Source organism: Erythrolamprus reginae, chromosome 1 (assembly GCF_031021105.1).
Source record: "Erythrolamprus reginae isolate rEryReg1 chromosome 1, rEryReg1.hap1, whole genome shotgun sequence".
Classification (NCBI taxonomy): Eukaryota; Metazoa; Chordata; class Lepidosauria; order Squamata; family Dipsadidae; genus Erythrolamprus; species Erythrolamprus reginae.
Window position 1 is genome coordinate 89,182,660 of NC_091950.1, and position 15,940 is coordinate 89,198,599.

At 38.9% G+C, this 15,940-nt stretch overlaps 1 protein-coding gene and 1 long non-coding RNA gene across 2 annotated transcripts in view; one reads left to right on the top strand and one right to left on the bottom strand.

Annotated features, from left to right (window-relative positions):
• SIPA1L1 (signal induced proliferation associated 1 like 1) overlaps window positions 1-12,416 on the bottom strand; it is a 187,161-nt gene extending 174,745 nt beyond the window's left edge. Inside the window, exon 1 of the mRNA XM_070758535.1 lies at window positions 12,279-12,416. The gene's annotated coding sequence lies outside the window, so the exon portion shown is untranslated. The remainder of the gene's footprint in view (window positions 1-12,278) is intronic.
• Window positions 12,417-12,488: 72 nt separating this feature from the next.
• Window positions 12,489-15,744, top strand: LOC139157550 (uncharacterized). The gene is made up of 3 exons (XR_011557507.1): window positions 12,489-12,979; window positions 13,530-13,603; window positions 14,407-15,744. It is a non-coding gene; the product is annotated as an uncharacterized lncRNA (long non-coding RNA).
• The last annotated feature ends 196 nt before the right edge of the window (window positions 15,745-15,940 follow it).

Below are 15,940 nucleotides of genomic sequence, written 5' to 3' on the forward strand. Positions count from 1 at the left end.
GTTAATGGGATTTTGGAGTATCTGCCTTGCAGCAATGTGGATGGTTAAGATGTTATGCCTGGCTTTGAAAAATGCTATTTTCAGCTTGGAGAAAATTACATTTTGTAGCTATCTTGCTGTTTCCCAAGAGCCCTTATTAATCCAATTTCTGCCACTTTGGGGCAGCCTATTAACTTCAGCCTGAAACTCCATAGTCCTTTATTCTTTGGGTGAGTAGTTTTTTGGTCATATCCTAAAGAAATTAGGAATAGTACAGAAAGTACATCTAATGCGAGTTTCTGCCGTATGGCCTATTTACAGGGAGAAGGGAAAATGTCTATTAAAACCACAGGGGTCAGTCTGGGAAGAATTGGATTTCCAGCCAATAATTCTAGGTCCTTACCAGGATTGGCCATATTCCTGACTCCAGACTTAACTGAGTGTTTGCTTTGCACTGGGTGGAGCAAGAATTGATCTCAAAAAATTGATTGAATTGTTTCCAGGACATCCCCCTTTGCATAAATTCCTACTAATGCACCACAAATGATTTGGGCCAGTGGTTCGGCCTCAAAAAGTTTTAATGCTGCAGGGATTAATTATCTTCCTCTTGTGTAAAGGAACTACTTAAGAGCACTTATGGACCTCAGAACTAACTGCACTATATATTTCTGGTGTGCATTCCAGGTGCCTTTAGAATTGAAAACTACTCCAAGGTATTTAAACGCAGTAACCGTCTCTAATTTGCTCCCTTTTACTCTTTAGGTTTATTAAACCACTCTCTTAGTAAAGACCAAAACTTGTGTTTTTGCCCTTAGTACCAAAATATTGCCGCTATTGCTTTTTTCAACCCCGAAGGGGTTTTAGTCATTTATCTTTGTTATACTAGTATTTTTATTTGATTTTTGCTTGGTATTATATTTTGTCAAATGTTATTGATTGTTGATCGAATAAACACTTTTCTTAAGGTATACATGCAGCAATATTTTCAACACTATTTTGATCCATCTCTACTCACTCTTGGCTAACATGAATAAGTCAAGATAGAGAAAAGGATCTACTGATCCTTTCTTTCACAAAGCACCCAATTCCAGGTACTTTTATTGGTCTTTTAATGTGTTTTGGGTTTTTTAAAACTTTGGTTGTTTTGAATAGGTGCTATTTTATTGCACTGAGATACAGTACAAAATCACTTTTTTAAGGCAGATAGCTATTCAAATTTGAATGAAGTAATATATAGTAAACAAATAAATACTACAAGAAATAGCTTCTAGTGTTTTATTCTTGCTCTCAAATTGAAAAAATTGGTTCAAAACAATTGGTCCAATGCTGTTGGTTAGTTTAATTTCACTTTTTTCATTAACTCTGATTCAGCAGAGAATTTAATACAATAGATGGGAATAAGCCATTAATTAGTTGGGGAAATGTTAACGATTAGCAAACAAATTTTCAAAGCCCTCAACTACCATTAAATAGGTGCAAATAATCTGTTTTCATGAGGTTCCGGATGTCAATATAATAAGTGGACATAATAAAACTTACATATTTGTATCATAGACTATTTCTACTTCATGACCCGCAGCACCTCAAAAAGCCAAGAAGCAGTCAGTTTCTGTATACTAAAATTCAGGTTTATTCATTCTGTATTATTACACATAAAACTATATACCAAAAAGGGAAAGTTATGATTTAGAATTTAAAATTTAGAATTCCTAAAAAGACTAAGCTTAATTAAAGAATTCAATCAAAACTGCTGTTACTCTAGTGACAGTAATATATATTTAAATAATTGTTCTTTTGAATATCCATCAAGCCTCCATTCTCTTTATGGAAACTCTGAAAACTCCTTTCTATGTGACACCATGAATTGACAGTATGTAGTCATTTTGATTTAGAATGCTGTTATGCTAAATCCTGCAATGGGATTAAGTATTGATAGCAATTAGGGTGAGAACAATTAATTTAACACAAAACACTCTAACAGACCATACAATTCAGAGGACACTATAAATAAAACATATTGTCCATGAGTGCATTAATCTAATAGGTTGACAGAGACAACATGTCTCCTGGATCCCAATAGTTAAGAAAGTTTCACAGAAGGGATTTCAGAACATGACCATCATCACAGATATGATAAGATGGTCAGAAACCACAAGAGAAAAGCAGTCCCACAAGAAACCTAGCGCTGTGACATACAGGATTTCAAAAATGACAACTAATACTTTGAATTGAACCCAAATTCTAAGGTCCAGAACAACTTATGTAACAGTGAGAGTACACTGGCATACTCAAAATTGTGCGCACCAAAATATTCTGGATTGGCTGAAGATGGAAGTAGACTATTACCAAATTTTCACTGCACATATGTGAACCCAAAAGATTAAAGACTTTTTCATCTCAGTAAAACAAATATCCTTGGAGAGGGTCCGCGGAGAGGGGCGGCATACAAATCTAATAAATAATAATAATAAATAATAAACTAATAAAAATATATGTTTTGGAAATGTAGGGGGGAAACTAGGTAGGAGCATAGGATGGTCTCTAAGATTTCTTTTAAATCTGCGTTACAATACATTGAAGAAGTAGTACCCAATAAATCTGCTGGTCTATCTATCTATCTATCTATCTATCTATCTATCTATCTATCTATCTATCTATCTATCTATTAGATTTGTATGCCGCCCCTCTCTGAAGACTCGGAGATTTACCAAAAACAAGTAATCAGGAAGAGATTTACTATAGGCAAATTGAATGAATTAAACTAGATATTTAAAATGAGTTTCATTAAGCACAGATTAGCCAATTAACAATAGCAATAGTATTTCAAAACACATACATCAAAACTGAGTTAATTTTAAGTGTTTCTATTCAATCATTTAAACAGATAAACTTTATGGGCTTCCAAGCTTTGGATGCTTAAAAATAAGCATCCAAAGCTAGAGTCAAATGAATTAAGAATTAAGCAAAAGGAACATCTGATACAATACAGATCTTTGAATCAAAATATAAAATGTGTTATCATACATCTAATTCTAAGCAGTGTTCTTTCCAGCCAGTATTGTATACCAGAAAGATTATATACTATGACATGAAGAGGAAAAGCTTTTCATATGATCATTCAAAAACTTATTAAAGCTTGAATTTCTAGAATAGATTATATGCATGAGCAGTTTTGTGGCATTCTGCAGCTATTCTGTTTTATAGTTCTTGAAGCAATGCAATGGATTTTGTTGCAACATTTTCTAGAGAACAGAATCATTTCAGTTTTGGTAATACTTATAACTCTTGCTACAGCATAACACTATGCCCTTTGGCAAGGAAGTCTACACATCAGTTTACACATGACAAATGGATGTAACACACACCTCATTTCCGGGGATAAATGCATTAGTCAGCTAAATGTACTCTATGACATAAATCTAGAAAGGAATAAGGCAGAGATAGAAATAGTTGATTAGAATCATATTACCAGCTTTCAATTAAAAAACAAGGAGAAATACAATATATGGAAAAAGCTGCATGTCTTTAGAGATATATATTTTTGATATACTTGCACATATTTAGTTTGAATGATTTTTTTAAAAACATGGAATAAAGGTCAGTCTCTGGAAAGCAAGAACTTGCATTCCGTTAGTACTTTTAAAACATCTTTAATTTCTATTTAATGTTAATATTGTCAGTTGTTCGAAAACGCCAAAACTTGATATTCTTTTACATCAAAGAATATTTGTACAGTTAGTCCTCACTTAACAACCAATCACTTACTGACTGTTCAAGACCTCCCTAAAACTACTTATAATCTGATTCCAAAGTTCCAAGAGCTTTTATGCATGAAAGCTCATTCACATACAGAGCAGAACAGAACCGAATTCTTTATTGCTCAAGTGTGATTGGTCACACAAGGAATTTGTCTTTGGTGCATATGATCTCACTGTACATAAAATAAAAGATAAATTTGTCAAGAATCATGAGACACAACAATGATTGTCGTAGGGTACAAATAAGCAATTAGAAAAAGATATTAATATAAATCATAAGGATACAAGCAACAAGTTACAGTCATACAGTCATAAGTGGGAGGAAATGGGCGATAGGAACAATGAGAGGACTAATAGTAATAGTAATGCACTATTAGTGAATAGTTTGACAGTGGTGAGGGAATTATTTGTTTAGCAGAGTGATGGAATTCAGGAAAAACTGTTCTTGTGTCTAGTTGTCTTGGTGTGCAATGCTCTATAGCGTCATTACACAAAAAGACACAACTATTATATTTTGAACACTAGGTAATTTTCTCATCTTTATTAACAGTTGCAGTATTCTGCAGTCACATATTCATAATTTACAAAGTTTTTTACTAGTTTCCCACTTTTTTGACCAGTTTCCCAAAAATACTGCCCATAGGAATACATGGGTTTTACTTAACCGCAACATTTGCATAACAACAACCATGTTCACTTAATGACCACAGCATTTGCTTAATGGCGGTCATAAAAAAATATATCACATGAGTGCCTCAACCTATGACCTTATGACTTACAATGGAAATTCTAGGTTTCATCGTGGTCATAAGTTGAGGACTACTTATATTCCCAATTTAACTTATATTTCATTCAAATCTTAGTTGTTGTGCTGCCACACAACTAATATATCAGCCCCACATTATTATTTTGAAATTTGTTTTAAGTTTATTTTTAAATGTACTTTTTGAGTACAGTATTTTAAACTGACCTGTGAACTCTGCGTACAAATAATTTAAAATAAATAAACTGAATTAAATATTTTACCAGACACAAGCATTCCATTCATCCAGTCACTACATAAGGGAGAGCATTCTGCCTAGGTAAAATCTATGAAAAGCATCAATGTTACATAAACTGTCTGCAGGTTTCATCATTATTAACATAATTCATGCTGCTGAATGGCTTATTGTGAACCTCTGAGTAGCAACCAGCATAGGAAGTTATTTCACAATGCAGCTGAAGAAACCTGAAACCAAATGCAACAGGAAAATGACTACAGTGCAATCTAATAATTCTCATACCCACTACTGTACCATTACTTGATTATTAAAGCAGTAACTGATTCAATATTAAGATAGTTAAATGATTAATAACTATTGTGATATTTACTTAGAAACTCATAGGAATATAAACCAGTGAATGCTATATCAATTAACAGAGCACATTTAGAAGCAAAACTACTGAGTCATGTCACCTTGGAAACACGGCACTCAGAACAATCTGGCACATATCTCCCCCTCCCCACCCGTTATGTTATTTAATATAAATTCAGCCTTAAAAATAATTCAAAACTAGAATAGAACAATAGATCACCCTATTCAAGTTTATTTTAAACTAAAGAATGAACTTATACAGAAAAAGACACCACTTGGGTTGCATAAGAAAGTTAATGAACAAAACCAGAGAGAGGCTATTTAAAATAGGGATTTCATTTTATTCACAGTAGCTTATACATAATTTGGTACAGATAAAACATTAAAAATTATATGCAATCATACTTACAGTATGACTTTCCTATTTACTGTACAAACATGGGAAATTTTTAATCCATAAACCTCCTCATTCTGCTCATAAAGACCTCAACTTTAATTAGAGACTGGTTTAGAGATGTTATGACTCAATAAAGTATCAATGTAAGACTTGAGGCCTGACTACCTCCAAGTAAGGTGTGCTTGCTAAGAATGCTTGTTCACTTATAAGTGTTGTTGCTCTTCATTCATCAAGAAGTAAAAGAAGCAGGGATTGCAGGGGTGCATTCTGTGCAGCAGCTTAGCTCTTCTACTACACCTTCCTACCAAATTTAAGGACCGAATCCTCACTTTTAATATTTAGGAAACTTCTGAAAACACGGGTTTTTCCAACTCATGCATTTGGGACCCAAGGTGAGAATGAGAAATAGTCCTGAGCTTGGGGCGAATGAAATTTATTTATTGATTTATTTATAATTTATTAATTGGATTTGTATGCCGCCCCTCTCCGAGCATTCGGGGCGGCTACAACATATCAAACAATATACAATGTACATATCAAAAAATTCAATTAATATTTCTAAAAAACTTTAAAAACTCTAATAACACTAAAATCATTCATTCCCATTCATACAGCAAGACATACAGTGATCCCTCGATTTTCGTGGGGGTTACGTTCCAAGACCTCCCGCGAAAATCGATTATCCGTGGTATAGTGGTACGGAAGTAAAAACACCATCTGCGCATGCGCACCTTTTTTCCATGGCTGCGCATGCGCAGATGGTGGAGGCGGGGAGCGACGAGAGTGCGGAAGCCGACAGATTGCTTTGAATGCCGGCTGCCCCCGCCCCCCCAGCACCTGCCCGCCCGCCGTTCGCTGCTCGCCCGCCCGCTCGCCCGTTCACCCGCCCACCATTTGCCGCTCGCCTGTTCACCCTCCCGCCCGCCGTTTGCCGCTCGCCTGTTCACCCGCCCGCCCGCCGTTTGCAGCTCGAGAGCAGGAGGGGGAGAGATAGAGAAAGAGAGAGAAGGAAAGAAAGAGATGAAAGAGGGAGGAAGAGAGTGTGAGAGAGGAAGAAGCAAGATAGAGAAAGAGAGAGAGAAAGAAAGATGAGAAAGGAAGGAAGACAGTGAGAGAGAGGAAGAAAGAGAGAGAGAGAAGAGTGGAGAGAGAGAAATGATAGAAAAAAGGGGAGAAAAAAAGAGAAATGAGAAAATGATTGAAGCAGAGAATGACAGGAAAGAAAGAGAAAGAGACAGAGAAGTGACTCTTGGTGATGACGTATGACGTCATCGGGTGGGAAAAACCGTGGTATAGCCAAAAAACCGTGGAGTATTTTTTAATTAATATTTTTTGAAAAACCGTGGTATAGCGTTTCGCGATAATCGAGACCGCGAAAATCGAGGGATCACTGTATACACTTGTTGGCCAGGGGGCAAGAGTCTAATGGCCCCAAGCCTGGCAGCAAAAGTCTTTAAACTTTTACGAAAGGCAATGCAATCTCTGGGTGGGATTGGATGATTCTAGAGGGCCGGGGCCCCCACAGATTAGGCTCTTCCCCTAGGCCCCGCCAAACAACATTGTCTAGTTGACAGGACCTGGAGAAGGCCAACACTGTGGGACCTAACTGGTCGCTGGGATTCATGCGGCAGAAGGCGGTCCCCCTTTGCTATTACAAGACATCATGACTGTTATGACCATACAGTATTATATGCAACATATTTATTATGAGATATATCTGTTCATTTTGATAACTTGATGTTGCTTTAAAGTTGCATATGCTATTTCAGTAAGCCACTTAGAAGTTCATAATAAATACAGTAAATAAACAGTTATTAGGAAACCACCCTTTATGATTTACATTTTAAATAACACAGACATTTTTATGTCTACATCTCAGTGGGAAATCCTGAATATCCTGTAAGCAGTGAATATTAAGTAGCAAACCCTTATGCAAACACTTTCTTTCACAGAGAAAAAATACTGCAGAACTATAAATGAAGATGAACAGAAAAGTAATTTGAGGCAGGATCAACTACCTCTTCCAGCTCTTACAGATTATATAAATAGCTGTTCAAAAACATTTCAGTCTCAGGATTCCTTTACATATTTAAAAATGATTGAGGACCCCAAAGTGCTTTGGGTTATGTGGGTTATTAAAACTGAAAAATTGTAAAGTCTGTATTTATTTGACTTTGTGGGCTTCTGACCCTCAAGGCTCCCCAGACTATACTTTGTCAACTTTTGATGTGAATAATTCTAATTTTCTAATTTGTTCTATATATCCTATAGCAGTGACGGCAAACCTTTTTTTCCTTGGGTGCCAAAAGAGCATGCACGTGCATTATTGTGCATGTGTGAGTGCCCACACCCAAACGGCCTATTTCCCAACTTCTGGTGGGCCCAGTAGGCTCGTGTTTCATCCTCCTCAGGTTCCAAAGACTTTCCTGGAGCCAAGGGAGGGTAATCACTGTCCTATAGCCATATAACACAAAAGGAAAGCCCTCTAGCTGAGCTTACACAAACATTAAATTCAAACAAGGGGAAATATCATTGGATAAAAACTAAAACATGATTCATGATTTAGAATGACAAATTATCCAAAAATTATTTATTTAAAAGAGGTGTGTGTGCGTGTGTGTGTGTGAGATATGCCTACACACAAAACAGTTCAACAGAGAGATATGTGATAATATCAGAAACAAGTCTATACAATGTTTCATTTGTGTTTAAGTTCTCAAACTTTAATTTATTTAAAATAAACTCTGTTCTTTGTCTTGTTCTTTAGACTCCTGAACAAGCAACAATCCCTCAGTCTAAAGAAAACTTATGGACAGCCAGTTTGCTACATTATTGTTCCCATCATACATGATCAATGGCTACACTAATGGATTGAGTCATTGGTGAATCAGCAGCCATATGAACCAAGCAAATAAACCAGCCCCAGGAAAAGTGTAGGTTGCTTGCTGAGGATCAGAGAGGAACTGCAGTCCAACATATTTGGAGGACACCAATGTAAAAGTTATTTCAGCAGAAGTGCATCTATATATGGAGAAAATGAAATACGCCATAAGCTGTTTGGATTTGCTCTAGCTTTTAAATCCAAAGTTGTAGCTGCATCTGCTAGTAAGCAATCACTTTATCTTAAATCTCTATGAATAAAGCTGAACGTTTTCTATCAAACACATTTGTTAATTCACTATAATCTCAATAATTTACATGAAACCAACATTACTATTCTCTACCAAATTTGCTCAAATCAATCAAAAATACTGTTTAATTAAACTGGAATAAATCCAAGTGTTCAGATGATAAAGATAAAAAAACTTTGGATTTAATATCTCACTTGATACCTGTGAACAGAGCAACTCTTCAGTCCAGGCAATACTTCTGAGTCAGCAGCATTCCTGCTGGAGGCAATTTCATCAAGTCCCTTGTTCCCTTCACAGCCCTTTAACTTTCCTCAACCAGATTTAATACAGAGCCTTTGGAGAACTCTCCAGATTGGTGTGTGAGATGAAACAGGAAATTGGCAAAAATTAGGTATCTCCAATTCTATCAGAGATTATATGCAAAATCCTACTTAGGCCATTTTCTTGCTAGCAGTTAAAATGAAACTGGTAAGACACGCTTGCAAGTTTTGAAAATCAATAGATGAGTAAAGTTACCCAAATATATGAAATTTATATTTTTATAAGTTTAGCTTAAGTGTAAAAACTCTATAAATTCTAGAAATTGCAACATTAGAAATTTCTAACTATCAATTAATCCATGTTTATTAATTAATAATTATACTCTAACCTTCCCCAAGATAATAATCTCTGATCATTTGTATGCTAAGTGAAATGTGAACTTTTCAAATAGCAATATGCACATGAACTTTCTGTTTGACTATCATTCTATTGAGTCAAAGGTATTTTAGTTAGTTGTTCAAGGCTGAGTTCTGAAGTCTAGCTTATAAAAAGTCAAAATACTTTAGCAATAAAAACTACTACTGTACATACATATTTCCTTCATAGGGAACTTTAGAAACCAAAATCATAAAACTAATTTCTATTTCTAAGTAAAATTATACATAGATACTGTATAACTTAAAAAGCTAAAAAGAAAAAAAAATACTTAATGAAACTTATTTAAAGTTTACACATATAGAGATGAACACATGGGTCACAGACAACTCAAATATTGAATGAGGGTAAGGTCCAAATTAACATTTTCTCCTGGAAGAACCAATTTGAGAACATATCAATCTTCACATCAATCTAGGCCAGTGATTTTCAACCTTTTTTGAGCCAGGGCACATTTTTTACATTTACAAAATCCTTGGGCACATTGAGTGTGTGTGGGGGGGTGGCTCAAAAAAGTTTGGACAAAAAAGTTTTCTCTCTTCCTCCCTTTCGCTCTATTTCTCTTTCCCTCCTTCTTTCTCCCTTCTTTTTTCTCTCTCTCCATCCATCCCTTTCTTTCTCTCTTCCTTCCTTCCTCTTTTTTGCTCTTTCTCCCTACCTCCCTCTATGTCTTTCTCTCTCCCACCTTCCCTCCCTCTCTTTCTCTCTCTTTCTTGCTCTCCCTCTTGCTCTCTCTCTTGCTTTCTTTCTCTCTTGTTCTCTTGTTCTCTTTCTCTCTTTCTTGCTCTCTCTCTCTCTTGCTTTCTTTCTCTCTCTCTTGCTTTCTTTCTCTCTTGTTCTCTTTCTCTCTTTCTTTCTCTCTCTTGCTTTCTTTCTCTCTCTCTTGTTTTCTTTCTCTCTCTGAGTTTCGCGGCACAGCTGACCATGTCTCACGGCACACTAGTGTGCCGCGGCACACTGGTTGAAAAACACTGATCTAGGCAACTATAATCTAACAAAACTCAATCTATTTAGCAGAAAGCACATTACAAAGACTAAAATTCAATTATCACCAAAACCAAAAATGCAGTTAAAACAGATTAGCCACTGCCGATTTAGAATCACTGCAGATTTTAAAACAAAACTCTTTGCAAAATGAATAAAATTGCTGAAAGGCTTAACCAAAATGAATAACATCAGTCAAGATTAGACACTTTTTCTATTGTAAATCTTTTCTGACTTTTGAAAAAGTGCAAATATATTAATAACTGCAACTCCCAATTCTTCAATAGCTATAGACGCAATTAAAAGTACACTGTTTATTTCTTTTAAAAAGAGCATTTAAAACAAATGCAAATCTACAATCACAACCACTGCTTTTTAAACTGAAACATAAGTAACAGCTTCCTACCTGATCTACAACATCCAGTTTTCCATATTCACTTCTCTGAACTTCAAGACTATGTTTTAGTCTCCACTCCACTCCCTTTCCCACATTATGCACATGTATAATATGCCCAGCGGCACTATCTTTGAATTAGCTAAATTACCATGGTGGCTTGGAATAAAGTAAGCACAGCTGGGAACCAAAACTGCTTGCACCTTAGGAGTTGGGTGAAGAAATGCTTTTTAAATATAAACGAAAGAGTGTCGATACAGATGCAGCATTCTGATGGAGAGCACTGTGTAGTCAAATCTGGGAGTTCAGTGAATTTAGCCTGAGTTCAGTGGTAATTATTTTCCACAATGCACATTTGCATCTCCTTCCATTCCATATATGTATGAATGTATGTATCTCTCTATCTATCATATCCTTTAATTTTCAAATTCAGCAAAAACATGTGACATACGTGTATGTATGTTATGTATGTGTATGTATATATGTATGTATACACACACACATACACACACACACACACAGAGTATATACAGTATATTCTCTTAACACTGAAAAAAGATGTACTGTACAAATCTATTAGTGCTAGCCTCTCTCTCTCTCTGTCTCTCTCTCTGTCTCTCTTTCTCTATGCAGCCGTCTCAGCTTTGCCCGCAGGAAAAAAATGAAATCAACTTGCTCAATATGTCTGGGGAAAATATGAGTCCTGGGTTTTCGCCTAAAGGAGACGGATCCGAAAAAGCCACCGAAAGAAAACTAAGAGGGGGGGGGAGGAAGTCTTGATCTGAATACAGTACGGAAGGTTCTTCTTTTTTTTACCCTCCCCTTGTTTAAAACGAGATGGGGAGGGGGGGAGAGAGAAGGCAAGTAAGCTTTCCTTCGCCTTTCTCACTTTGCAACGCAAGCCTCCCCGACTTTCCGTGCATGCAGCTCCCTTCTCGGGCGCATTTATACAGAGGGAAATATTTGGGAGAGAGGGAGCTGGAAAGAAGGAGAGGAGGAGGAGCTCTCCCTCTCTGTCTCAGACCAATAAATAAAAGAAGCAGGACCTCCCACTTTTAATGAATTTGGGAACGGCCGGGGGACGACGCATCCTGCAGCAGCAGCAGGAACAGGGGGGGGGGAGGTGGGCTATTGTGGGGGGGGGGGAGAAGGGGGAAGCGCCGGCAACGCATAACTCCAAGGTCTCCGGAGTCAATTAAAGCTGCAAAGCGCGGAAAGGGCAGGCGGAAAGGCTTTAAAGGGTTGGAAGGAAGAAGTTTTTTGTGGGGGGGGGGGGGGAGAAAGAGGGGGCGTGTGTGGTTTTGGTATTTATTTTATTTTATGCACCGTTTGCATCAGGTCCCTTTTCGTTATGGAACACCCCCACACACACTTCCCAGCCGACGCAGCAAGCTGAGGGGAGGGGGAGGTCGCGTATCGGTATCTTTTCGGCCAGGTTCGAACTCATTCAAGGTCCACGCAGGTTGCGGATGGGGGGGGGGCTTGAAAAACGTGGGAGTGAGGAGAAGCGGGACGCCCTCGCGCTTCCGGACCTCCCCCGCGCGGCCCGCTCTCCCGCCGCCTCGTTCCGGTTTCAAAACTCACCTCAACAAAGTTGCTCCGGCCGCTTCTCTTCTGTACGGGAGCTGCTGCTGCGGCAGCTGGCTCCTTCTTCCCTCAGCGCCCCAGGATGAGCTCACCGAGCAAAAGCCAGCCTTCCTTGCCTGCTCCGGCTGCTTTCTCGCCTCGTCCAAATCTCGCGAGAAAAAGACGAGCCGAGTGCCATTTCAAGCTCTCGCCGCTCGCCGCGCCGGAGAGGCAAAAAGAGACCTGGGAGGCGGAGGAGCCTCGGGCGTTTCTATGGCAACTGCCAAACGCCGGCCTTGTGTAGTGATGGACGGCAAAGCCTGCGGCGAGGCAAAAAAAATAATAATGGGGGGGTCGTTTTATATCTGCGGGGTCCACTCCTCTCTCTGTCGACTCGGAAAGGGTCGAGGCACTCTCTCCTAATGTCCTTGCAATGGCGAGGACCGAGGGAAGAAAGGGAGGGTGGCGTTTTCCCCCACCACTCCTCAGGTTCTTCGGCGTAGTCGCTGCGGGCGTTCAAGTCGCCTCTTTAAAAAAAAAAATTAAGTCCCCCTGCTTCTCAGGAGATTAATTCTTGCCCCATCCTCCTCCCCCTCTTTTTATCCATGCCATTTGATGGACTTGAGAGCTGAAGTTTAGTTATTTGAGATCTTAACAGGTTTTTATTGCCCGAACCCGAAGGTGCTTTGAAGCCTTTCCGGGATGCAGCTATTTCTGCAGTAAGTACAGAGAGAGAACCAGCGTCGTTAAAATGACGTTTTTGCTCGTCGATATCTGCGGATTTACATTTTTTTTAGGGTTTGCTCTTCTCGGTCGAATTCAAGGAGCTTTTCAATGCTCAAGTCGGGTCAGGTTTAAACTCTATTCTACTCGGAAAGGAACAGGGCTAGCTGTAATTGTGTATACACTGGTCAAAAAAATAAAGGGAACACTGAAAAAAGACATCCTAGATCTGAATGAATGAAATATTCTCATTGACTATTATGTTCTGTACAAAGTTGAATGTGCTGACAACATGTGAAATTGATTGTCAATCAGTGTTGTTCCTAAGTGGACAGTTTGATTTCACAGAAGTTTGATTTACTTGGAGTTATATTGTGTTATTTAAGTATTCCCTTTAATTTTTTGAGCAGTGTAGAAAAAGGGCTGTGTATGACGTTAAATATATGCTTTTTTTAATACACTTTAAAAATAAAGTCTTGCTCTTATGCAATATTACTTTTCACATTTTTAAAGAATTTTCATTATACTCTTTGTCACTACTTTGAGATCCCTGAAATTCAATCAACAAATGCAAATATGGGGTTACACAACGGTTAGGTATTTATGACAACCAGTTACAGGTGAGACTCATTTGACATTTAAAAACATGGGAAATATGTGGGCTCTTGTTTGCCCTCTTAAAAAGAATGTGGGTAATTATGTTTGCTATAGAACAACATAGTATCTTTGGGGAGATTAGTTCATGCTTCAAACTGAAAGCATATGCTGATACATTCACAAAATGCCTGCTGTGGGATATTTGTGCAGAAAATGTATGCCTTTTTGCACATAGCCAATAGCAAAAGACCCAGATTGACCATCTAGGATCCAGTGGAAAATTATGAACTCAAAAGACATTCAATATGATGATAGATTGATGCTTTACAGTAACATGCTGTATTCGAATTTTTTTAATTTAAGAATGGATGAGGCTTTGGGAACCTCAAGGAGATATCCAAGGCAGGTCATATTGGTATCCATGGGCACAGTACTGTCTTCCTATGCTTTATTGAATCCATTAAATATTTGTTTGAAAGACAAAACAAAAGCAGAAGGAGAAGAAGCTCAGCTTTCAAACAGTGACATTCACGCATTCATATTTTATGTAGTAATTATAACAGTGAATGCACTATAAGAAAGAACCATTCTCCAATGCACTTGCAAGGAGAGTCCAACATGGGTAATTCTCAAGTCTCATTGGTAGGGACTGAGTTTAATTTAAATATTAGGCAGGTGCCGCCCCCTAGCCCACCAGTCATGAAAACTCAGTCACAGTAAAGGGACCTTTTGAGTTTTCCTCCAATCCTGGAGTTTTTCCTTTTACAGTATCTTTTCTTAAATTGTGAGTTTCTTACTGTTAATATTAATGTTATCTTCTATGCAGGTGTTCTTCAATCAAAGTGGCTCCCTCCTAGTAGCATGGGCTGGGACCCTCCGTGGGTTCCATCCTCAAGCTGCCGCCGGCCGCCGCCTCTACCGCACGATCGTGGAGCTTCATAAAAGAGGGGAGAATATCTTAATTATGGAGGGGCAACCGGGTCACCAACCTCCGTGGTCACACCCGGGAGTCAGGAGGCGGTTGACGTCGGGAGGGGCCTGCCCCAACCGATGAAAATACCTGGGCCGAAAAGCGGAAAAACAGCCTTCTACGATCGCCTCAGTGCTGGTAAAGCTGAACTGCCATTTTGGGAGCTACAACGAGCGGGAATAATACGAGGCTATTTGTTTTTCCCCGCTGGTTACCATAACGACGACAACGCGGCCATTTTGGGGGAACAATAAAGCGAGCCAGCGAAGCTCCAGTTATTTGTTTTCCCGGTTGCCATGACAACGCCTTTCGAACCATTGAGATCAGTGTAACTACGCTTTCTATCAATCAAGACAGCATTCTTGGTCGCAATTACTTCAGCTAGACGCGTATCAGAATTGTCAGCCTTGTCAGTGAGACCTGACCTTTGTTGCTTCCACCCGGACAGAGTCGTGTTACGACTAGACCCTACATTCATTCCAAAGGTGAACTCCTGGTTCCATCGGGCCCAGGAAATAGTGTTACCTGACTTCTGCACCCACGGATCACACCCATCCGAGCTAAGGTAGCATAAGTTGGACGTACGACGTGCAGTGAAAAATTATGCCCGTAGGACACAGGAATTCAGGATATCTGAGGCATTGTTTATGTCATTTTCATCTCAGAGCATGGGCACGAGAGTTTCAGCACAAACCATTTGTCGCTGGATACGAGACTGCATCACAGAGGCTTACAGGGCAGAAGGTCAGACCATTCCTCAGGGAATAACGGGACATTCCACACGTAGTGCAGCCACTTCTGCGGCCTGGGCTACGCAGGCTTCAATCGAAGACATTTGCAGAGCAGCCACGTGGGCAGTTCCGTCAACCTTCATCAAACATTATTGAATTGACTCATTTGCCTCTGCGGAAGCAGCCTTTGGGAGACGAGTGCTGCAGAGGGTGTGTTCAGCTTAAACGCCCTGGTCAGCATTACCCCTCCCTAAAATTACAGTTTGGGTACATCCCACGTTGGACTCTCCTTGCAAGTGCATTGGAGAAGAACCGTTGAACTTACCTGAACGGTCTTCTCAATGTACTGCAAGGAGAGTCCAAACCTGCCCAGTTATTAGACCAGGGCATTTGTTTTTTCATAATCGTTGTTCTGGGCTGGTATTGCCTTCCAGTTGTTAAATAAAGTTTATAGTTTACTGCTCCTTCGTTTTCTCATTGACTGGTGGGCTAGGGGGCGGCACCTGCCTAATATTTAAATTAAACTCAGTCCCTACCAATGAGACTTGAGAATTACCCACGTTGGACTCTCCTTGCAGTACATTGAGAAGACCGTTCAGGTAAGTTCAACGGTTCTTATATTTTTAAAGGTGAACATAGCATAGTGGGAAATCACCATA